General features: G+C 44.9%; 1 protein-coding gene across 2 annotated transcripts in view; it reads right to left on the reverse strand.

Annotated features, from left to right (window-relative positions):
* Positions 1-12814, reverse strand: part of APBB2 (amyloid beta precursor protein binding family B member 2) — a 423550-nt gene extending 410736 nt beyond the window's left edge. For both annotated transcript variants that reach the window (XM_033214066.1, XM_033214067.1), the window contains exon 1: positions 12564-12814. The gene's annotated coding sequence lies outside the window, so the exon portion shown is untranslated. The remainder of the gene's footprint in view (positions 1-12563) is intronic.
* Between the last annotated feature and the right edge of the window lie 715 nt (positions 12815-13529).

Raw genomic sequence — 13529 nt, forward strand, 5'->3', positions numbered from 1 at the left:
CTCCTTGGAATTTTAATTATTTTTAAGTGTATAGCTCTGCAGCATTAAGTACATTCACATTGTTGTACAGTGACCACCACCATTCATTTTCAAAACTTTTCGTCTTCCCCAACTAAAATTCTGTACACATTAAACAGTAACTCTCCATTCCTCCCTCCCCACAACCTCTGGCAACTGCCATTCTACTGTCTGTCTCTATAAATTTACTAAATTTACTGTAGGCAATGCATACAAGTAGAATCGTACAATATTTTTCCTTTTGTGACTGGCTAATTTCACTTAGCATATGCCAGTTCTCTTTTGTTCTCAGTTAGTTTCCTTAAAGATACACCCCTGAAATGCACATCCTTTAGAGGAAACAAAAATGAACACACAAGAATTATTTTTTCCCTTTTACTCATTGCTAACAGGATATCAAAACACTATGGATGCTTGGGAAGGAGGAAGAAAGATAACACCAACAAAATCATCCACAGTCCCACCAAGAAACCATACTATTTTGGTTTCTATTCATGCTCATATAATCTTTGGCTTTACGCAAACAAATTTTTTACAACTGCATCACATAGAAACATTCACATTGCATTCCTTAACTTAACCATTTATCAAAATGATGTATCTCCAAGCATTTCAAAAATTAACTTTCAAGGTCAATACTAAGGTAAAATAATTGTGCTTTAATGAAAATCTGTACCCGTAAGCTCTCCTGTTGTAAAAATAAGTTTAAACCTGAAGTTTCGCTGATATAAAGAAATTGTTCTTGACAATGCGGCACTATATTGTTAATAACGGGGGCTGCAGAAAGTAGGCAAATGTTCAAACCTTCACAAATGTTCGTATAAAAATGATTTAAATGTTAAGCAAAATTGTATATATACTCCAAATGTGGCAGTCTATCTCATTATTATTTCTCTCATAGGAAAAGAGCACAACAGGATCTAATGAAAATCCTGTTTTCTTTACAGGAAATAAAGATAATGCCACAAATCAACATTCTCCTCAGTTTTTTTTTAAATAGGCTTTTCTTGCAATCCACATGTTTTCAGAACTAAGAGGAAGAAAAGATAAAAATTCAATAAAACACCTCATTTTATTTCTGTTTCTTATTTCTACTTGCAGCTTGTAAAAAAAAGATATATATATACACACATACACATAACAGCAGGATCTAGTACTAGTAAAGAAAAATGATTTAAACTGAAATAAAATTCAAGTCAGCAGGAGATGACTTTGATCATGAGACAGTGATATATAAACTGATGGAATACAGAACTTCCTTTATTTATCTTAGTAGAAATAATCTCACATCTTGGGAAAAGAGACATTTTTGGAAAATGACACTGATCTGATTGCCAAGTCTCATGAATACGAACAGTGAGTGTTAATTTTGTTTCACCCCGTTCACATATTTTCTGCTGAAATCATTGGAATATATTTTATTTGAATGCAGGAGATTTCCCCCCTGAATTTTGGGACATGGAGACCCTGTCCACAGTAATAGTATCGAACATATTCAGTGTTCATACTTCCTATCTCATTTAGGGAGAGCAGAAATGCCACGAATACAGAGTACACGAACAAGGGGGCCCCAAAGTCTAAGTTCCCAGAATCAGAAGGAACCTCCAGGAGCTGTAAGCCCCAATTCTCACCAGTACTCCAGGCCTGGTTCCCTGCCTGTGTGAACTGTTTCCTGGGCCGTCTCCCTTTATGTCTCCAGCTCCACCAATCCTCTCCTTAGTCAAACCCCACTGCATCTTTCCGGAAACTGCTCCAAGCATAAGAAATCAGCAGCCCAGGATGGATACCTCCTCACATCCCTGACAACTGAGCCAAATACTCTTTTACTCTATATTGTTCTATCTTAACAAATATGCTTTTCAAAAAGACCCATCCTGGACTTTCTCAAATGAAAATTTTCAGTGAGCCTGCCCCACCTTGTCCACTTCCCCACTTGCTGTGCCAAGCAAGAACCATAAAGATATCAGAGAATAATGTTTAAGCTACTTCCTGAAGGAGTACTGAAAGGTGGTAAAGAACAGATAGAAGGGATGGTTGTAGGCAATGGGAACAGGATATAAAAGCCGAAAGGCCAGATAAAACCTGACATGTTGTACTGTAAGAACGAGATGTAGCGCAGATCATGAAATATGTTCCGTACCTCATCAAAAAGCTTAGACTTCATCCTGAGGGTGGGAAGGAGCCCCTGAAGAGTTGGGATGACATGCCCAGACCTGCAGAAGATTTCAGAAGACCACCTCGGAGGCAGTGTACAGTAGAAACAGAAAGAGACCAGGGAAAAGGCAAGTGTAGCCTCCAAAGTGAGAAGCAACCGAGGTGGGAGGGAAGGTGGAGGCACGCATTCAGAAACAGCAGGCTCCGCGCAGGAGTTAGAGTCAGGGTGCCTTAAAGAACCGTAAGATGGAGGTCCAGGTGCACTGTGGAATAGACTTAGCATCCCTTCTCTAGGAAGCTTTGCCCCATACACTTCCCACACCCAATCAGGATAAGTGGTCCTCTGGGAAGCACTGAGTATTTCTCCCAGTAATACACATCACATAGTACTGTCATTCATTCTTTAGCTGTCAGCCTTTCTCTATAGACTCAGAGCTCCGAGCAGGCAGAGACAGTGGCCATCCTGGTCAATGTCCATGTGTGGCATTTGGAACAGTGCCCAGCCCTTGGGAAGCCAAACTGAGTGAACAGAGCTGGATAAGCCAGGAGGCCACTGCTCTCATTCAGTGGAGAGATGACTGTGTCATGGGAAAGGAATTCGAAAGATATAACAACTGAGCTTCTTAATTTCTCTCTAGTCTGTTGATACCATTCAAAACACTGAATGAGACGCTTTCCAAGTCAATTATGTTACGAAAATTCATCAGTAAATCTGATCTGTTGAGTGACATTCACAAAAGCTCATGTTCCTGTGAGAAGTCAGAAAGGATCATGATCTGAGCCCTTTTACAAGCAAAAATAAGGCATAATTCTAGGCCACAGAGAAACTGCACCTCATTGGGATAACAAGTGTGCCTTCTTTTGTTTTCGGAATAATTCTGCAAAGACTCAAAGCAGAGGATGGAAACATTTCAAATCCTGCTGACATAGTCTGCATCTTTGCTTTGATTTTTAGATATGATTCCAAGCAGGCAGATAATGTTGTGACCCAATTACAGGGTATTTTGGAAGTAGTAGGCACCCAACTTGGGAGTGGAGCTGGTGGGTGTAAAGAGTTACTAAGCAAGCACTACCACCTGCCTCTCAATCCTTCATGGGATTTTACAGGGAAGGGAGCTATGACAATCAGGAAGTAATGCAACATCTCCCCTGACCTGCTTCCCATTTTCTCACCATTCCCAAAATAGGCAGAGCTAAGGAAAATCATAAATATAATTCTCAGCCCTCCAGGGAAAAGCTCATTAAGGGCATAAATTTGGGTCCCTGGGAAAAAAGGGATGAAAGGCAAAGCTATTTAAAAACCTTAGAATCAAAAGATGGAGACAATGGGAAATAAAGCCAATGGACAAAAAGGAACTAGAAAAACAAAAACAAAGGCCATTTCCTACATCAAAGTATACTTAAAACTTAAGCTCTTTAGAGTCAAAAGGTAAAGTTTTTGTTTAAAACTAAAAAATAGTGATTAAGGTCTTATTTCACATCAAGTATTGTTCTATGCCCTTATCATACATTCACTCTTGAAATCTTCACAGCAATCATATTATATAAGCACAATTAGTATTCCTATTTGCAGATGAGCAAACTGAGCACTGTGTAATTCTGTTGTCAAAGTATAGCCCTTTGTCTATGGCTATTAAACTGCAGAGCAGTACTGAGACTTCACCACTATACCCCTGCTGCCTCCTTCTACGGCTATCCTTGCACATGTTGTAGGATGTTTAGTAGCATTCTTAGCCTCTTCCTACTAGATGCCAATAGTTATCCCTCCACAGTCACAATGACCAAAATGTCACTGCCAAATGTTCCCCGGTGAGCACAACTGCTCTGCTTAAGAACTACTGCCACAGAGATTTGAAAGTCCAAATCCCGAGTTCCCTTACAAAAGGAGTAGCAAATCCTGGGTGGTGGGTAGGAACAAAATTGAGTTAAGGGAAGATGACAAAGGAAGCAGCTGAAGGGTTTGCTGTAGTGGGAATTTTATACGAGGAGTCACTCACCACAGCTCTTGCCACTCTCACAGGGTTAGCACAGCCTTCCTCCCCCTCCACTCCCATCACACGTGTGCCTCTACTGCAGCACCCTATAGCCAATGTTCTGGTACATTCCTCTCTGTCCTCCTGAACTTAGCACAGTGCTGGCCACAAAGTATGTACTCAATAAGCATTTGCTGAACAAAGGAAGGAATAAATGAAGCCGAGGTTTCTGGGTGGGTGTCACCAAATGAATGTCTCTTCACTAGTGTCCTAGAAAAGGTATAAATAGACCTTGATTCTTAGAGAGGACAAGAGGTTCTTATCAGATAATTTGAAGAATCTGAGTCTGAATCAATGCTCCCCAAGGTGTCTCTACACCCAAATCATGCCTCAGCTGTGTTCAAAATTTGCAATGTGGTATACAATCATTTCTTGAAATGTCAAGAAAATTTTAACGGTATTAGTTCCCACCGGAATGAACCAACTCAAGAAACCTAACTCATGCTAAGGAAATTCTGATTTATTCACTTCCACTGACAAACAGTACCACCTAGCAAATTGGGAAACTCAATGTGGCAGGTCGACTGACTCTCTTGCCCAGGACAAAAGTCTACCTGAGAAACTGAATGAAGATCAGAAGGTAAGAACAGAGCCAGCACCAAAAAGCAAGCAGGATGCTGCCAGGGAGAGGCACCACGCCTGTAATCCTAGCACTTTGGGAGGCTGAGGCGAGCAGATCACTTGAGGTCAGGAGTCCAAGACCTGCCTGGTCAACATGGTGAAACCCCAGCCTCTACTAAAAATACAAAAATTAGCCGGATATGGTGGCAGGCACCTGTAGGTCCAGCTACCTGGGAGGCTGAGGCAGGAAAATTGCTTAAACCTGGGAGGTGGAGGTTGCATTCCAGCCTGGGCGACCAAGTGAGACTCCATCTCAAAAAAAAAAAAGAAAAGAAGTAATTTGTTGTTGTTGTTTTGACACTCCTTCTTCACCCCACAATAGCAACCAAAACTAAAGGTGACTAACAGCAATTCCATGAGCAAATCATTCTGAAGTTTCCTCTAGCAATTCAAGGCTCACCCTGGAGGGCATGATACTGCAGAGGTCTGGGCCAAGCTGGCTATTACACAATTCTAGGTTCTATGGCTTTGACCCATCACGATTTCCTAGAATCACTAACTAAGAATTGCTAAAGAGTGTTGTTTTGCCAGAAAGAGGCCTGCATGCAAAGAATCAAATGTCAAGATACATCTCGAGGTTCGCCTGCTGAAATTCCCATTTCAATCACTTGCCCATTCTGCTTCCGTACACCCTCATCTTTCGTCTTGGAGCTTTCCTTGTCATTCTCAAGCTATAATTCAAAAATAGTCACTGGCTCCTAGGGCACTTTCAAAATTCCCTCATTCACAGTTCCTAGGACCCTGGGTGACTCTGTATTCCTGGAAAGCCCTGGGGCCCCACCAGCTGGCCCACAAGCTCCACATGTGGGCCTGGCCCCCACGACTCCACTCGATCCCAAGGGCAGGCCTCTCCGCATCTCACACCCAGATTCCCAGACTCACCAATTTCGTGGACCATTAAGCTGCCAGATAAAAATATTCCCATCAAATCATAAAAGAATCTTACCCAAAAATGAGAAGGATATAATATCAGAGAAAAGGACACATGTTCTCATTTGAACGATTATGACATATTCACTACACCATTATCATCATTGTGATAAGAACAGTGAAAAACACTAACCAACAATAAACGACCTGTGGGTCTAATATTATGCTCTGCATACAGGAGATACTCAGTTACTTTTAAATTGTGTAGAAACTGAGCTCTGTCTTACACAGGGACACATCTCATAAACCCAGTAATGCTAGGCCTTCCTTCTTCAACAATGACATTTCTCTTTACCCTCTGGAATTCTGCAAAGTCTCCCCAATCTATCTCACCCTCTTAAACACATGCTTTTCCTTCTAGCTCGATTCCAATATTCTGCATTATTTTTTTTTTTTGAGACAGAGTCTCACCCTTTCACCCAGACTGGAGTGCAGTGGCACGGTCTTAGCTCACAGCAACCTTCACCTCCTGGGTTCAAGCGATTCTCCTGCCTCAACCTCCTGAGTAGTTGAAATTACAGGTGCGTGCCACCATATCCAGCTAATTTTTCTATTTTTAGTAGAGACGGGGTTTCACCATGTTGGCCAGGCTGGTCTCAAACTCCTGACCTCAAGTGAGCCACCTGCCTCGGCCTCCCAAAGTGCTAAGATTACAGGCATGAGCCACTGCTCCCAGCCTCTGCATTCTTTTTCATCAACTTAAAAAAAAACAACACTCTTCCTCCCACTCTAGGCATTCCTGAAGCATACTTGCCAATGAGTTATACTTCGAGAACTTCAGTTATTACCTAGCAAACAAAGTCTGCAAGATTTCCACAAGAGGAAAAGAGAGGGTAGAACTGGTCAACTTTGTTTATAACCACTGTCAAGTCATTAACCAACAACAAAGAAAAGCTTTAATCCATCCTTTACTATACCATTCGTTTCTTTCCATGTTCTCTTCCCATATTTGTCCATGTGAATCTGTACATTTTATATACCAATAAATTATACACTGGGATTTTTCTGATTATAAAAGAAATATATGTCCATTACAGAAAACAAGATAAGATTCAAACACTATGGAAATAGATTAAATAGAAAGGGAATGTCTCCTGTAACTCTACACACAAAGAGCTCTAATACCTTTAAACTGATCAAGCTTCTTACATTTTGCCCAGTTGTGTGACTTGACCTTCCACCCTCTATGCCCTTCCTCTCTCCCAGCTCTCATCTAACGTCTGGAGTTAATGCCCCACTCTCTTTTTTTTTTTTTTTTTTTTTTTTTTTTTTTTGAGACGGAGTCCTGCTCTATCGCCAGGCTGGAGTGCAGTGGCTGGATCTCAGCTCACTGCAAGCTCCGCCTCCCCGGTTTACGCCATTCTCCTGCCTCAGCCTCCCGAGTAGCTGGGACTACAGGCGCCCGCCACCTCGCCGGGCTAGTTTTTTTGTATTTTTTTTTTAGTAGAGACGGGGTTTCACCGTGTTAGCCAGGATGGTCTCGATCTCCTGACCTCGTGATCCACCCGTCTCGGCCTCCCAAAGTGCTGGGATTACAGGCTTGAGCCACCGGCCAAATGCCCCACTCTTAACAGGTGTCCACGAACCCTGGAGCTTGGTTATGATTAGAGGAACTAGAGTTACTGTCCCTTTATTAAAAATTATTTAAATGGAATAACTTCTCCTCACTGCCTCACTTAAAGGTTAATGAGGCTGAGTTTTGTGAGCCTCTTGAAAGCAAGTGCACTAAAAACACCAAATGGGATTGGTTTCCTTTGCTCTCTGCCCCATCGCAGCTTGCCAAGAAAAAAGAAAAAAAAAGCTTATGATCCTGCTAATGACACTGAGTAGACACATTTCACCAGCCACCACTCCTGCTACTGCAACAGCCAACCACAGGCATCTGTCGAACACAGTGACAGGGCTAACATTAAATGAGAATGAAAATCGTATTCCAGAGACCAAGGGCTGTATTTCTCATCAAGGGGAGAAGACAAAGGCTGGGACACAGGAAAGGCTTGCCAAAATTTCAAAAGGGTGGGCCTGGGAAGCAAAGCACAGGACTCCCTCCCCTGCAGCCTAGGTAGAGGCTTCTTTCTCAGACTATCTGTGTGCCCAAGAGCAGAAAGTCTCCCCTCAGAAAATGCTATGAAGTAGTTTCAAATGTCAAATACACTTTACCCAAATCTAATCATTACTTTATCTCCTAACTAGACTGGCAGGGCCATAAAAAGTTAATTTTATGACAACAATTTTATAACAAATGAAAACTACAAGGGAAGTAGGAATTGGGCAACAAAAGAAGGGCATGTGACAAACCAGACAGGGAAACACAAAATCACCTCCAACTAATGCTGTAAGCCAGCGGTCCCCAGACTGCGTTCATGGAAGACAATTTTTCCAAGGATGGGGTGGGGGATTAGGATGAAACTGTTCCAACTCAGATCAACAGGCAGTAGATTCTCATAGGAAGTGCACAACCAAGATCCCACACATGTGCAGTTCACAACAGGGTTCACAGTCCTGTGAGAATCTAATGTCGCCACTGATCTGACAGGAGGTGGAGCTCACGTGGTAAAGCTCACTCGCCCACCGCTCATCTCCTGCTCTATGGCCCGGTTCCTAACAGGCCACTGACCAGTTCAGGACCGAAGCAGGGGGTTGGGGACCCCTGCTCCAAATGAAGACCTCCCTCCTCAAATGGCTGCATCACAGATCTCTAGACTGGGACAAGGGCCCGACAGACAACCAGAGGGTGACTGCAGCTCTCTCATTTTACAGATGGGAAAACAGGCCCAGAAACATAATTGACTTTTTCCAGGTAACACAGTGAATTAAAGGGACAAGCCAGCCCCAAAGGCAAGTCTTTGGGTCCCTAGTTAGTGGTCCTTCCTCCAAATCCCCCCAGACCCTTTATTATGGAGACTCTGTCACTCTGCCTCTGACAAACCATTTCAGCTGAGAGAAATGCCATCAACACATATCAGCATGCAGAATATGCACTAATAACACATTAAAATCAAAACGGCTAATCTGGGTTTATCTTTCTGACATCTAATTTCATTTGTTGGTAGTGCAACATTGTTGAAAATAAATGAACACAAAACAGTTTTAAAATCTGGATAGAAGCTTCCTGAAAACATTCAAATCATTCTGAAGATACGCAGTTTCAATCAAATTTAATTCGAAATAACAAATCAAAGATGCTTTAAAAGAGAATGCTTACTGAATAATAATGGAACCAATTAAAGATATTTTCATATAAGATAAAAGCTTAAAGCTCTATTGCTGTGCAATCATGAGTGTCCGCCTTTTCAGAGGGATTTTCTTAGACAGCTGACATTTATGCCTAGATGCTTACAGCATAAGATGACATATACAAAACCTTAATAGGATAATAGGCACATAAAAAGCACTGAACAGGCCGGGCGCAATGGCTCACGCCTGTAATCCCAGCACTTTGGGAGACCAAGACAGGTGGATCTCCTGAGGTCAGGAGTTGGAGACCAGCCTGGCCAACATGGTGAAACCCCATCTCTACTAAAATTACAAAAAATTAGCCAGGCGTGGTGGCAGGCGCATGGAATCCCAGCTACTCAGGAGGCTGAGGCAGGAGAATTACTTGCACCTGGGAAGCAGAGGTTGCAGTGAGCCAAGATTGTGCCACTGCACTCCACCCTGGGTGACAGACTGAAACTCCGTCTCAAAAATAATAATAATAATAGGCACTGAACAAATGCTGGTTTCCTTAACCCCATATAGGAAAATAAGTATTCCCCACATAACCAGTAATAACTTATTACAATATTTTCCTAAAAGTCTGTCCCACCTACCCCCCTCCCCCGCCCCCGGAAAACTTAAGGTGTTATATCACAACGGTATTGTCTAGTTTTGTTTTGTTTGTTATTTATTTATTTATTTATTTTGAGACAGAGTCTCACCCTTTTGCCCAGGATAGAGTGCAGTGGCGCGATCTTGGCTTATTGCAACCTCCACCTCCCAGGTTCAAGTGATTCTCCTGCCTCAGCTTCCCCAGTAGCTGGGATTACAAGCGTGAGCCACTACACCCGGCTAATTTTTGTATTTTTTTAGAGACGGGGGTTTTACCTCTTGGCCAGGCTGGTCTCAAACTACTGACCTCAAATGATCCACCCACCTCGGCCTCCCAAAGTGCTGTGATTATTATAGGCGTTAGCCACCGCACCTGGCCAGGTATTGTCTATTCTTAAAGTGAAATTGAAAAAGGTACAGAGACATGACATTCCATTTTTCTTTTTTTTCTTTCCTTCAACTTTTAAGTTCCGGGTACATGTGCAGGATGTGCAGATTTGTTACACAGGTAAACATGTGCTATGGTGGTTTGCTGCACAGATCAACCCATCACCTAGGTATTAAACCTAGCATCTATTAGCTATTCTTCCTGATGCTCTCCCTTCCATTTTTCTTAAAAGATAAATTTAGATATCCAGTAATCAGGATAGTCCACACGCATCACTATTCTAATATTATGGCAAGGCTTTCAGTATTCATTCCTATGGTAACATAAAAATAAAAGAATTCAATGTTCATATGCTGTTGTTTCTCTGGTGGCAGGAAAAGAAAACAGTCATCAAAAGGTTGAAACATGACAAAAAGAGTAGCAGTTTAAAAATATTTTATGTTTGTACATGTGGATTCTTACAATATATGCAATGGTCTTTTCCCAGGTAATTTTGGAGCCAGTATTCATATTACTCCAGTTAAGTGTAAATGCCAGTATTTTACTCTTTAATAATCAAGCTTTCTGTTTTTCAGAGACAGGGTCTCACTCTGTTGCCCAGGCTGGAGTGCAGTGGTGTGATCATAGCTCACTAAAGCCTCAACCTCCTAGGCTCAAGCAATTCTCCCAACTCACCATCAAACTTTTCAATTACCACTTTATAAAAATTTCAGAAAGCCGGTTCACACTGGCTCCTTGAAGGTGAATTCATTCAGTTAAAAGTATCCATTTGAAGAGGGAATAAAAGTATAGGACCTAAGCACCTTCCATGGAAAGGATCTCAACTTTAGAGTCCTCTCTCAAAAGCTCTCAGCAAATATCTAGAGACATGGTTACATCCAGTTTATGAAGACTGTGGGTGACTTCGGGGTCATACAGTACATGGACAAAGGAAGAACAGCAATTGAAATCTTGCACCTGTACCCCACCACCTTCTGTCCCAAGATCAGCCCACTGTACTCTACTGCCACCTGTGTTCTCTCAGCATTTCCCCAGCCTGGAGGTTTCCCCATCCTCACCACAAATATCATCCTTTATGAACGATGCCATTTCTAGGATGTTGCAAGTTATGATAAACAACTGTTGAACAAACACTGCTTACAAGCTACAAGTTGAAAACGAGAAACTTGCTAAGTTCATGAAGAAATCCCCTTTCAAGGACTCCATCTGTTCCTAAACGGCCAGCCACACAAATTCTAATACTCTGCATTATTATGGCCATTTGGGGACAAGATTTGAAATCTGAAACCACGACAAGAAAAAAAAAAAAGAAAAAAGCAAGATTTAATAGAGTAAACTCCAGAAACAACAGATCAAGCTGCCACTGTGTGTTTTTTAAATCGGTGAAATATTAAAACAAATGATACACCCATGCCAACCTCACAAAGTTTCCTCATTCCTTGGAATTCAAACAACACCGCTGGCATCATTTTATGATAATCCTTTGGGCATTTCACGTAAGTAATTAGACACAATGTAAGCCAGTGACTGAGAGACTTAAACTGTCCCCTCAGAGAGCCCTGTTGGAGCTTCCGACACTGACCTTATTCTCCTTTCAATTTCGACCCTCCTCAACTACTCAATCCATCCAAAAACGTCTGTGACAGTCGTAGCTCTAAAACCGCACAGACCTTGACTACAGAACGGTCGGTGACAACTCCACATGTGATTTATCCAAATTTATTTTTTTGAATTCCAGTCCCATGCTCCCTTGGCTGTTTGCCCCGAACCCGTGGTCTACACCACTTCACCGACGTGGAGACCACCTTTCATTGTTTCTATGGGTCTCAGAATCCTTCCCTCCCTCCAGCTCTGTTCTCGCCGCACAAATGTCATTTCTAGCGTACCACCCTCCATTCCGCCCGGCGGGCAGGCAGGGGCTTTCGGGTCCCAGTGGCCAGTTTCCTCGAGTCGGTCCCCTCTGCACAGCCATTTTCTAGTTAAACGCTCTCTCTGCCACCGAGGGAGAAAAGGAACTTTTCCCCCCTTTCATGTCTCAGCGGCTGGCCTCTGAACCCCTCATGGAGAAGCCAACCCCGGCTCCAACTCCCCGGCAGGAGCGCGCTACCGCCCGGGAGGGACAGCCGAGCCGCACAGCGGAGGCCGGTGCCAGGACAAGGGGGTGTGCGCTCTTCCCGCAGGCGCCCACCCTCACTTTTCCCCTCCGCAGTCCCCACCCGGGCGCACCGCCTCCAACCCGGTCTCCCCCGCCCCAGGCCCTGCCAAGCCGGGGCTGCTGAGGGAAAGAGGGCGCCGGGAAGCGGGAGGGATGGAAGTCAAGGAGAGTGAGCCCGCAGTCGCCGTGCCACTGGCCCTGCGGCGCGGGCGCAGGGCGCACGGGACTCCGCAGCGGGCGCCCCGCTGCAGATGCCGCGGCAGCTGCTGCAGCTGTGGCTGCGGCTGAGCGGGCGGCAGTGGCCGCGCAGCCCCGGGGCCAGGAGCAGAGGAGCAGCCGCCGGAGGAACCCACAGCCGCTCGCCGCACGCTGCTGACGCTGCCCGGGTGTTTCCCCAGCACTCTCGTGCTGCCCCGGAATCCGGGGCAAAGGCAAGGAAGAAAGCGGGGCTCACCAGTGGTGCGCGCGGCGCTCGCCTTGGCTCCGGCGCCCAGCGGCTCTGCTCCAGTCTCGCCCTCCCCGGAGCGCCCAGATCAGCTGCGGTCGCAGCGCACTAGCTTCCTACTTGAGATCAGAACGGGCTCGGGCGACTGAGCATGCTCAGTGCCGCTCCGCGAGTCCAGCGCAGGGAGCGGCGCTGACGAGATTCCACTTCTCCAGGCTTTGGCAGCGGCTGCGCGAGGGAAAGCTTGAGGGACCCGGCGGGGCGGGAGACAAATGGGAGAAAGGCGGGGCCGGGGGAGGGGGGCGGGGGCCGGGCGGAAGGGGGCGGGCCGCGCTCCCAGGGCGACCCCTGCAGGTGAAGGCGGCGGGACCTTCGGGAGGCAAGCTCCCCAATCGCCCGGGAACACGCAGGGAGGCAAGGGGTGCCCCAGTAAGACCCAAAGGGAGGACGTGCGGTGCAGCCCGGGTATCCCCTCCATGTGGCTGGTGTCTGTCTGCACCAAAAGGCAGTTGGGTTACCTTAGCCCTGGCTTTTCTCCCACACGCCAGCATTCCCTTGCAATAGGAAAATGTCCCCACAGAAGAGCTGCCCACACCCACCCAGGCTAACTGCAAGTTGTAGGCGAGACCTTCTCCTTCCTTCTGCCTCCTATCCCCACCCCCAGGCATATGCCGCACACACACTCTTCTTTGATATGGAAATCACAACAAGATGATATCAGGGGAGAAATACAGGAAAAGGAAAGCAGGTTTTCCTTTTCACTGCCAATAATATTATCTATAACTCTAATCGTAAGCGTGCAAGCAAAGCCCTGATGAGAGTCGAGTCTCAGTAAGTGGTAAACCGTGCTCTGCCCTAGACACTGTGAATGACATCCCCAAGGTATCCTTAGGATTGCTCTTCACCAGGGCAGTGGTTGTCAAACTGGAGCCTGGATCAGAATCGCCTGGAGGTTTGCTGAAGTACAAATCCCTG

This window comes from Trachypithecus francoisi, unplaced genomic scaffold (assembly GCF_009764315.1).
Source record: "Trachypithecus francoisi isolate TF-2019V2 unplaced genomic scaffold, Tfra_2.0 Lachesis_group1, whole genome shotgun sequence".
Classification (NCBI taxonomy): Eukaryota; Metazoa; Chordata; class Mammalia; order Primates; family Cercopithecidae; genus Trachypithecus; species Trachypithecus francoisi.